Here is a 12,370-nt window from a genome sequence, read left to right on the forward strand (position 1 = left end):
TATATATATATATATATATATATATATATATATATATATATATATATCAATTATGAGAATAAATTATGTTTTAAACGTTTAATCTGACACATAAAATAAATGAACGACTATCTGATTAACTGTTGGTAAATGTAAGCCTTGTTAACCTGTTAACAAGTGCGCAATTAATTAAAATAATTGTCTTTAGTACATATTTAAAGACCTATAAATTTTACGGAATTAACATTAGACTATTCGTTTAGTATATAATCTATATTTATATGAACGTATTAGCTCGTGTAAAATATTGGTAAAAAATAATTCAAGGTCTCAGAAAGTCAAAATATTGGTCTTATTTCTTCACACGGGTTTCTAGAGACAATACATTCAAGTATTATGGTTTTGCATAGATTGATGCTCACGCGAGCTAAAGTCGGCAGCAAATGATGCATGATAAAGACTCAATACTCAAAAAAAAACTTTAGGATGAATCTCAGACTCAAGCACCACAAAGATAAGACATGTTTACTCACACAAATTTATTGCTGGCATAGCGGAATAACAATGATGCCTATAAATTAACAAAACAAAAAAAGGGTAAACGTTGGTTGCGTAATGACGAACAAAAGGGTGCGAGACGGTATGAATATGAATGAATCGCTTTGGGGAAATTGGGCCGAGCCTTTGGTGAATACTTTTGGGTAGAAACACGAAACCTTATGAAGTAGTTTTCATATAATACCTACATAGAAGCATATTATCATACCTAAACACGTTGGAAGGAGTATAATTCGAAATTATACTTAGTCCTCTGTTGCTGAGTCATAGACCCATTTGACGTATGTTTTTGTTTATTATTATTACTAATTTGCATATTCTTTTCTTTACGTTGTATTGCATGAGAAACAAACTACTTTTTTTAAGTACAGACGACATCTATGGGTTGTTACTGCATTATTTTGACTCTGAGATCCCAGGTTCGAATCCCCGGCCGGGTCAATGTAGAAAAACTAACTTTTCTATATTGTCTCGGGTTTGGGTATTTGTAGTACCGTCTATGTTTCCGATTTCCATAACACAAGTAGGTACTTTAGTTACTTACTTTGGGATCAGAACAACGCATGTGATGTAGACAACATAACAATGTTCTTTTTAACTGCCTCTGTGGCCGAACGGTTACCATACTGGACTGCAACGCAGAGGTCCCGGGTTCGCTTCCCACGCCGGGAGAAATAATTGTATGGCCTACATTTAATTCTCTCGTGAGTTTGGGTGTAATTTCTGGTTGTCTATGTGTGTGTCCATGGTACCCGCGATATATGTTTCCCTAAGGCGGGGCTATGAGTGTGTATTATATTCTAATATAACTTAGTGTGATAAAACTACCATGAATGTTGTAATTATTATCATTGATTATTATATCTAATCTTTAATTCAATCAAGACATTTAGGTATACGCATAAAAAAAAACAAAGATTTCCCTACCGCCAATTGTAATCCGTAAAAACAACTCAGAAAAAGGGCAAAGGTCGAAACTTCCCTGCCGATATGCAATAGATTCCCTGTCCCTTTATATTAGTGTATTCTAGTAGTATATAGACATTTGGTCACATTTATCATTAACAATATCTATTTATCCAATCATCAATCAACCGAGTACCTACCTACACAGAAGCCGGTGTATAATAAACAACCGTTTTTACTAATAAAATGACATGACAAAGATTCTATTTACATCGGCGGCATTTCAACAAGTCATCAAAAATTCTCAATATTACCAATTTATTGGTAGAGTTTGTTTTGTTAGAGAAATAAAGAAAGTGAAAAAATTGGTAAATCATTGCATTCGTACGAATTTACCGACAAAATATTGATTGAAAAATTTTCTTACAAATCACAGATACATAAATCTAAACAAGTGAACACATGTGTGATTTTGATGTCGCAACCGAGTTCACCGCAAGAATAGCTCCCGACTCGTCCGGATACGTTATCTTGGCTGAACTAAACAACTCACTCCACCTAGAATGACATCTCTTAACCTCCTTAAAACTACTGCAACCTATCTCAATCAAAACCTTACTCCATACAAAACACGGTCTCAGTTTCAAAGAGAGACGTATGTAAATAGACCATCGTATTACGTTTAAAAACAAACACAATAAACCTTTCTGCAACGATCTAACAGTCACCGCAAAACTGAAACTATGCAAATAACTTTTGCTATTTTATTCGACGCCTGTGTATATTGTTTATTAACAAAATAAAATATGTATTTTTAGATCAGTCTGTCAAAAGTTAAAAACAAAAGATAATCAGCCATGCTTTTTGATTTAGAATTTGCTAACTGCTTCTGTTCTTAACATGACCGTGTCCTTAAAAGAGCTCAATGCCAATGCTCTCAAATATCTATTAAAAAATCTCTAGCTCCAAAAATTTCTATTGCCTAAAAAAGTTTTAAAAGGAAAAGCTGAAGTATATGAAATGATCTTTATTCAAATCAGATAAAGAATAAATTCAAATGGTGCGTCTTGCTTAATAAGTCGTTTCGAATTCGGTTCCCCATACGAGTTCCTACAAATTACAAATCTTTTATAAATACACGTGGCAACCATGTTGCCGCGTGCGCCAATAGCAGGCCGAGGGCGCGCGGGAAAGAATATGGCGGATACCTCATGGATATTATCATACCCTATTATTATATCAGACAGAATGCCCGACGGACTGTAGACAAAATGGATATTTTGCGTCAGGTAGCAAAATGACCTAGTATTATTCATCGTATACTGTTTAAAAATATGTACAACACGTAAGAAAATGCATTAAAGACGATAATAAAGTTACAGTAAATTGTTTAGTCACTCATTATTTATTAAAATTAATGCGAACGTTAATGTAAAGAAATAAATACTTCTACAAATAAAATATTTATAATGAAAGTGTAATATTTTATGGGCTATTAAGACTACCGAATTGCAACTACAAATTATTGTTATGTTATGAAGATGAAAACAAAGATGAATCAAGATTAACATTCATCAAAGTATAAATTAATGAAGCATTATGTTATTTTTACTATCGGACGTTTAAATGGTTTTTAATTACATACACGCAATCTAATTAGAAGATAACAAGTCAAGTTAGATACAAGTGCGTTGATAGTGTGTGACTGAAATATGAGAACAGATGTTCGGGGTGAATGAACCCCTGGAACCGATGCGCCAGTGACGCTCGGTGCGTTGATTTATTTATTTATCAACGCCTACGTACTGTAGTACTACACAGTAGTCATTTTGAATATAAATATTCCTAATTACTTATAGATATAATTATTTCCAAAAGTCTCGCGGTTATTTTAATGTTTTACTTACGACGTTAAAGCCAATAAGAGATCAACGTACAGACATTTCTGTATTTTAAATGAGGCCAATTAAGGCTTTTGCATTAAAGCGACATGCTAATTAACCCGTGCATTAAAGGTCGATTTAATGGAATCGGTTTCACAGTTACACCTTATTTAGGAACTAAGACGTAAATAATTTCAGTAATTAAAATACAAGCAGCTACCTGTGGACAATCAATGACAATATATAAACGTTTATGTGATGTTTGTACAGATTTATTTTTAAATTATGACACCATAAATTCTATTTGAACGGAATAATTACTAGAATGGGTAAAATTTTCATTTGACTTAACATAACTAAGCAATTATTGGTTAAAAGCCTTTCATTTGGAAAGAATAAAACCTTATTTTAAATAATTTCACAAGGTACGCGGAGGAAAATAATAGCCATTCTTTATTCCAGTGGAGGTATAATTCCGTGACGATAATAGGTAGGTACTGGGAGGGCAGAGGAGGTAGGTGATTTAAGAAAATTACATTATAAAAAGAGTAAAAAAGAAACCGGAGGGCTAGGGAGAGGCGGTCGCTTCAAAGACATTATTATAAAATGTACCAATTTAAATTCAAACATAAAGTCGGATTGCTGTATTGAGACCGCTCCCGACTATATTGTAACGATTCGATACGAATAAAATTAAATTTCGACAAGTTATTACGAAAGGTGCCTGTCTGGAAAACAGGGAAGACAGAAGGTATAATCATTGTTGATCTTAAGTAATGCAGTTGCAACACAAGTTATTCTGGACAGGTATTAATATTTTTAAGTGGTAATATTTTGAACATACTGTACGTTATTTTTTTCGTTTCAATGAACACGAACATTACATGAAAATGTAATTTCAGAATGGGTTTAACGTAGTTTCATGTTACCTAAACAATTAGTTATCGACTGCAATGTACCTTTCGTAACTAAATATGAACTCTATTGTTAGGGCCTACTCATTAGGCTGAGGACATTAAAATTTATCAGTCATGTTTTATGCTATTTCAATTGTAATAAGGTATAAATTACAATGCTCTAAGACCGACCTCGGAGCATCGCGGCGCATTTCTCTCTGTATCTCAGAGCATTGAAATTTATATATTATTTCATTTGTAATGGCATAAAATATACATTGATTAATTTAATGTTCTCTGCCTTGCCGTCCACAGGTTTGCACTGGAATGACGTAGAAATATAAGATTATAAAAATATATTTATTTCCATATTATACTTATTATTCCCACAGTAGCACAACTTTAGAACAATTTCACTTAAAAAATCCTCACACGAAATGTACAAAGATTTTTACTACGCCAGTTTTTCCCAAATTGGAGAAGCAGACATGGATCGAATGAGCGAAAGGAACTTGCCCAATAAAAACTTTCTTTGTTACCCGATACTATCGGCTGGAGTGAACTCTTTCAGTCCCATTTCACCGGAATCACTGACTTAGGGTTAAATGACATTTATACCGTAAGGTTCTTTTTCGTAGCTAAATTTAAAGTAATATAACACGACAATGTCTGTGTAAGTACCCTTCCCATTTATCTATAGGGAATAAAGAAAAGTTCTCCTGCCGAGGGATTGATGTTATCAATACGAAAAACTTATTAAAACTTTTTAAATTTACTCTCGGATAACAATTTAAACTCCACCCAAACGCAATTTGAGTATCTCCATTATTTTATTTGACAATGAGTATTTATCATTACTATATTATAGATACCCAGTTACATAATGTAAAGAAAATGATCGAAGGAAACAAAGAAAATACTTACTATTCAATTCAAACGAATCTTGTTTTTATCTACATATTTCTATGTTTATTGATCTAATTTAGATTTTATTCTTAAGATACGTCTATAGTTCACAAGGCTTCGGGCAACTCAATGGGTTATCGTCGACCTTACTATGTTTGGACATAGAGGTATTATTAGCAAAGTTGACGCCTTCCCCGTCCCTAAACAATTTTATTTGCTATGATTTTAGCTAATCCCGTGCCTTGTTTTGTTGACACATTTTTGCGAAATTCTTTTGTTTTTAATAAAAATATGATCTAGCCCTTTAAGACCACTGGTTGACAAGAATAAGCCAGCAGCTGTTATTGACCATCGTGGCTTGCACGCAAAAAGAACTCTTAAGGAGTTAACGCCTCGATTTTGCTAATAGTATTCGTAACGACGAGTCGATGAAAACATTGGTCGTACAAGGGTGAATCAAGGACCAGTCCCAAGTTTACCGACTAGCTGTGGCTGACCTCATCAAAAGTGTCACGGAGTGTCCCAATGATGAAGAAAGATAATTACAAGCGCTTTGAAATGCGATCCTTGACCACTGCCACTATGTCAAGAGTATCCTACTAACGAGAATAAACATCTAGATTTCCCAATAACGATGAACAAAAAAATTATCTTAATAATAATAATCTATAGATAGATAGGTGAAACTCAAAGGTGGCGCAAATTACAAAATATTCTCTCCCATTCCAATTAAAACATTCATCCGCAAAATTCCACCGGGTCGAAAAGTTTCCAGATTCCACCCCTCTTAACCCCCCTTCGACCTCACGTAAGAGGGAGATTGCTTACTCACATTCTTTGGATGGCTCAAACTGAATGTTTCTTGTCGGTGGAATGCTTACTTTGCGGGTTCAGTACTTAAATTAATAAGAAGTTTTATGTGCGTTAATTGTACTTATTCTTTAAAGCTGTGGAATTAAACAAAGTTTTATTTTATGGCAAAATACACGTACACGCTATGTAACTTCATAGTGTTCTATATTGCGTATAACGCAGGTAATAGGTACTTCGTGGTTAATGGCAGATGGATCATTTTCAAACATAAGAACTCGATATAAAAAAGTGAATATTTATTTTATTTTTATTTGTTCAAGATGAATTTGAAGAAACCATACGCGTAAATTAGGTACACCTTAAACGATAAGAGTTCTCCAAACCAAAGTGCATGGCAGCACAAGGAGAAAGGAAACTTTCTAATCCTCAAGGCGAAACCCAAGACACGCACAAATATTTATAAATAATAACATAAAACAATATAAGTGCGGTTAAGAGTTCGCTACATAAACCTCTCCCCGAGAATAAATGGATTACTTGTGTCCGCGGCACGCCATCTCGCGGGGGGTGCGCGAAACTCTATGAGTTATTGTTATTGCGCGGATTTCCCTGCTTCCGAACATGTTTTCACTTACCGCCCCTCTTGTAGCAAACGTCGTAAAAATCTGGACGAAATATACTTATTAAATTGATTGTGTTTTGCAAACATTTGTTTTTGAGATGCCTATAAAAGTGGAATTAGGATTGTTCCAAACTTTGAATGTCTATTGCATTATTATTACATATTGGTTAATCTACACCCCTTTGAATATAAATGACATTTTATTAAGAAATATTCTTTAATCGGTCTAACTGTCATAATTAAAACATTAAATTATAATACTTATCACGAACCTACTCATTACGAATACTTTCAATAAAATTTGAATACCTACGTATCTGAACCATTCAAGTTGTTTTAAAAAATCAACGTCATGGCAAATTCAACTTAATGTCACGATAATAACAATACTTTTAGGCTTAATGTGTCTTTATAAAATAGTGATCACAATTTTAATTAAAGCTCTTAGCCGATATTTCTTTATAATATCATTCTGTATATTTTCTATATCTAGCTATTTAAATACTGTATTTAGAACTATTGCTTTTATAGTATTATGTACCTAGACTAGCAACATTTAGTGATTTATTTGTTCGGTGTGCGGATGGAAGTGTGATAATCTACTTTAAAAACAGAATTGTATACAAAACGACATTGTTTTTTTATTTGGAGACAGATCTAAATATTTTTTATAAGTTTCACGCAATAACAAGTAGCTAACGTTTACCACAGAGTGTATGAAGGCTTATTAGCAACAAGGTGGTAAGGCGAGAATGACTTACAAACCGACGGACACATATATTCACTTCAACGGTATGAACACCCGCGTTGAGAGTTGTGACGTCATTGTGCATCATGCAGCGGTGTTCTTTGAGGCAGAGAATGCTTGGTTCGTAATAAAATGCATAAAAACTGACTTAAAATTTCAGAAAATATGTAGAGTTGATTATTTACTCTTTTTCTTTTTTGAACAAATAGGTAACATGAGTGCGAAGATTTAGAAGATATCCTTTCCTGGGTAAATCTGTTTCAAAAATGTTTTTGTTTTCTGACACTTTAAAAGTAACATGATCTTATTAATTCAATGATCAAACCCTCTCTTTTTTTGAAGGACACGTGTGTACGAAGAAGGAATAGGTAGGTAGGTATCTCACTTTTAAAGATAGCTTTGTTTTCTAACTTTAAAAATATCTTGATCTTATTAACATAATGATGAAAACTTTCTTTTTTTGAACCAATAGGTAAAATCAGTGTGCGATAAAGGAATGGGTCTGTTTTCAAGATGGCTTTATTTTGTAATGCTTTGAAAGTAGGTACCGAGATCTCATTAATTTAACGACCAAAACCTACGTTCTACGCAAAACGGGAGTTGACTATCAAAACGATATTTACGAGTATCGTGATCAATTTTAAATACTTACTTTTAAAGAGAACATAATTAGTGTCCCAACTGTCTTATAATATTTATAATTTGTAATGAGTTTAGCCGCGATCAATTAAGTTTGTATGTCCGAAGATCATTAAGATCGTCGCTTGACCATTTTCATATAAAAAGAAATACCGAAGACCACACAGTGAGAGGAATCCGAACCGGTCCCAAAGACTTAATTAAACATTAAATAGACCGCTTGCCGCATATCTTTTCCAGATAAATATTTAAAAATGTGGAGGATTTTTTACATAAGAAATATTTTCACCACAAAACCTCAATTTACATTGAATATAAACGTGGTACTACAAAATAGAGATTTTATTTATTTTTATTTTCTAGATATCAATTCAATATAAGGATCGTCAACACTTTCAATTAACATAAGTAACAAGTCCATTCTCGTACATTAAGTATAAATTTTGGAATCATACAATGAACTGAATGTGTTACATATCTTGTTTGTTGAAAAACAACAATCCTCGAAAACAAATTTTATCTATAAACACTACACACCACAACATTACCAAAATTTTTGACTTATCGTCTAATCAATAGTAGGTACCTAAATTTTAAATAATGCATACCATTTTTCCACCGCCACCGCCATCTGCATTTCAGGTTCACATCGTAAATTTCGAAACGTCGCACACGCATAACGTTTATAATTAAATTAAATTTCAAATAGAGAATAGCAGAAACTGACATTAGGAACACGCTTCTTTCACGTTTAAAATCTCGAAACAAACTGACCGTTTAAGCGCTTTCTCTTTACTCGCAAAAAAAACTAATTTGAATTTTTATAGAAAATTGAATTTCTAGGAAGCGCATACGCAGCCCTACTACTGTACAAAGCTATTTGAATAACAAAAACTTTGTTTTTGCTGAAATATTTTATAAAATATTATTTTGAAATGTTTTTGTTTTTATGCCTAGTTTAAATCGTTTACATTTTTGTATTGTTCCTGACGCTGTTTCAAGGATGGGTGCAAGGCTTTACGATAATTATCATAATGAATCATTTAGAATGGAATAGAATAGAATAGAATCATTTATTTCATATTATCAATTTCATGATATCACAATTCGAAATATAATAACATGCTCGTCATTAAGATAAATAATAATTATTAAAATTATTATTTTATTTTATATTATTAATATAATATGAAATAATTAATTAAAAGGGAAATAAAGAAAAATAGGAACTACAATAATACAAATAAAAATTTAAATATTTTCAAAATAGGAACGTCCAAAATTAAACATTTTATTACAAATTCTTTAAAAGAAATTCCTCTACACTGTAGAATTCATTATCTAATAAAAGGTCTTTCAGTCCGGAACAAAACACTTCGTCATTTGTAACACTTTTTACTATTTGCTATACTAAAAATCTACCAGAAGTGCACCTGCTTTGAAATCAAAAATACTTGTTACTAAATTTGTTTGTATAAATAATACCCATTACATCACGCTTTGTACCAATATTCAAATTTTATAAAAAAACTGGTAAACTCCAGGAAATTTTAAGTTTAATCACGTTATTCATTATTTACTACTATTAATCACGTAAAATGAAATAAGCGCCATCTATGTGTTTAGTGCGAAACTCTTTGCGAGTTACAAAAGTTCAAAGCACTTTGAAAGCTCTAGGTACTCTACCGTGCATATCGTACTTTGTCTCTGTTAGAATACTGTATGTAATTAAATTTTTTTGTAATTTAAAAATTTTAAATGTAGTATTTTGTTGTTTATAGGTTAAACAATTAAATTAATTAAACTAAAACACGTTTAATAATTTCGTGATGTAGTAGGTTATTTACCTTTAACTTTGTGTGTGTTTTCTCTTTATGTATTTTGCTTAGATTAGATTTGCTTAGATTTGTACATATTATAATGATTTGCCATTAATTAAAATCCTGCCTTCCTGAAATCTCGCATCTCGCAGTCCCCATGTTAAATATTTCAGTAGAGCGCCATCTACACAACAACGGTTGTATTTCAAATCCCAGTCAAAGGTCTTGGATCGTCAACACTTGGTAAATAATAGTAAATTTTATAGTTATTTCATCATAATAGCAACGAAGTATAATTAATATTGATGCACTAGTTATTACACTTACCTATTAGTGTATTTAATGTATATGTGTATGGTAAAAATTAATTATCATAATGCCCATAAAATGTAAAGTAATTCCTGTCTTTTTTTTACTTTTTGGGTACTTACTCTCCGCAAAGGCTGATATGGTCTTATCACTTTTAGGGATTTTTTTGCGAACGACTGTCAGCAGCAGCTCACAATTTGCTCGTTATTGTCAACAGGGTGTAAGGATTATTTTTTACAAGCAAAATATTTAAGATTACAAACTGTTTTGGGATTTGTAAGGTTTTAATATTGATGATAGTGTTATATTATATAGTAACTTGTATTAATTATCTACCATGAACGATACTACTATCGCCTAATCGGCGCCTAATCGGCGCTGCAATAGCTAATTGATTAATGTTCATGAATTTAATTAACATTCATTTATTTTACGGTGAGCCGTATTCAATTAATATATTGTTTAAATTGTAAATTTTAGCGGAAGGTGAATGATTATAGCAGATTTATATAAGAGTAGGTTAAAGGCATTAAAAAATTTTTGTTAATTGAATAAATGAAAAATGAAATCTAGAAGCTCCGAGACAATGTTTGAGATACCTGACTTTGAGACCCACCCAATGCCCGAATATTATAAGAAACTCACACTTCTACAATATTTAGATGTGTGCTCAAAGAATTGGACCTGCTCCCGTCCCGTCCTTGCGACGCCATGTTAGTTTGTTTTCTGTCTCTTTCCTACCCGTACGCGACACATAGCAAGTGGCGTGAGAAAAAATATTTATTGCTATCTCTTTTGCACAAGTGGGTGTTTAGGGTGGGTAAGCTACTAGGAGATCTCTACGTCAATCGTTCTTTGGGTTTGAGAAGGGGCATGAAATTTTAAAGAAAAGTATGGTTGCGTTGTACCTACAGGGACTTGGGTGGGCACGGAACAAACTATTCGATACTTCTCTACTAGCCATGGCGGACGATCGTGATGGTATCTGATTATTTCTGTTGTAAGGAATGCGACTTACCTTTATGGCTACGTCTTGTACTTTATTTTAAACAGGTTCTTTCTGATTCAAACCATCTTGATGAGATCTGGAAATAAAAGTAGAGTAGTTTAATCGGTGATAATTATACAGTAGACAAACGGGGAGAGTTTTAATTGTTTCATATAATTGGACATGATACAGACTGGGATTTACTGTTCAAATATTTCGTTTATTTTAAAATACATATATAGAAGACGCTTGAAGAGAGGTTTTCTCAGAACCTGTTTTTATTCAAATTCACATTTTAACTACTTATCTGCATTATAAGTACAACAAAATTATAAGGATTTATAAATTTAGATACCCACTACTTAAAAAAGATACACGCACAAAAGAAATAAAGTTTATTTCTATGAGAAGTTATAGACTACAGAGTAGAAGATCTGTTTGCTTTTTAGCTGTAACTATGAATAAATACCGTGCGCGAAGAATTACTTAAAAGAAATCACTCACAAAAACTCTCTTTTCCTATAGTTACTCCTATTAAAATACTATAATAAGAACACAGTGGAAAATTCAAATAAATGCATTTCATTTGAAATAAAAACTCAAAGAGATTTAAATACCCCTTATTATTGTGCACAAGAACAAATACAAAACCATTTCATTTCAAAATCCATATAGGCAATAGTTACCAAGGTAGGTATCAAGTTCTTCGCGTGCACTGCTCACGTAAGGCAGTCCCCACACGGTCGACTCATAAATTAAGCATGTACTGCACTAACATCGATTATTTACAACCACATACCTGGAGATAATCTGTTCTAAGTGCGCGTTTTACTGGCCTCTCGCTCTCCACTTCACTTTATTGTAACTTAAGCAAATATTAACGAAGAATTTATGACTACAATTTTTAAACTATAAGATAGAAGTACCTATAGTCGACGTTTATAAAAGACTCTGTCAATGTGTAAAAGAATCAAGACACCCTCACATAATATGTGGGTATAGGAATGTGGATGGTAGATAAGCCGAAAATTTACGTAATAAATAACAATGAACGTAATAATGTAATATTAGATTTCAATTTGGGAAACCAATATTTCTCACGAGGGATGAACCCCTTTAAATCGATTTATTCATACAACGAATAAATTTTCCTCGCAGCCTTTATAAAGGGCAAATAAGTGGCAATGAATGAAAATTATAGTGGTCTATAAAAATTAATTTACTCAACTCCAAAGTAAAGGGCAGTGAGCAGAGAGCGAGAACCGCGTAACCCCGCGATCGCGTGATTGATACGCAATAAACC

General features: G+C 32.6%; 1 protein-coding gene across 2 annotated transcripts in view; it reads right to left on the minus strand.

Annotated features, from left to right (window-relative positions):
- Positions 1–12,370, minus strand: part of LOC113237781 (homeobox protein abdominal-B-like) — a 135,591-nt gene that overhangs the window by 33,537 nt on the left and 89,684 nt on the right. For both annotated transcript variants that reach the window (XM_026474436.1, XM_026474438.1), the window contains one exon: positions 11,098–11,164. The gene's annotated coding sequence lies outside the window, so the exon portion shown is untranslated. The remainder of the gene's footprint in view (positions 1–11,097; positions 11,165–12,370) is intronic.

This window comes from Hyposmocoma kahamanoa, unplaced genomic scaffold (genome assembly GCF_003589595.1).
Source record: "Hyposmocoma kahamanoa isolate Upper Pololo Valley unplaced genomic scaffold, ASM358959v1 94, whole genome shotgun sequence".
Classification (NCBI taxonomy): Eukaryota; Metazoa; Arthropoda; class Insecta; order Lepidoptera; family Cosmopterigidae; genus Hyposmocoma; species Hyposmocoma kahamanoa.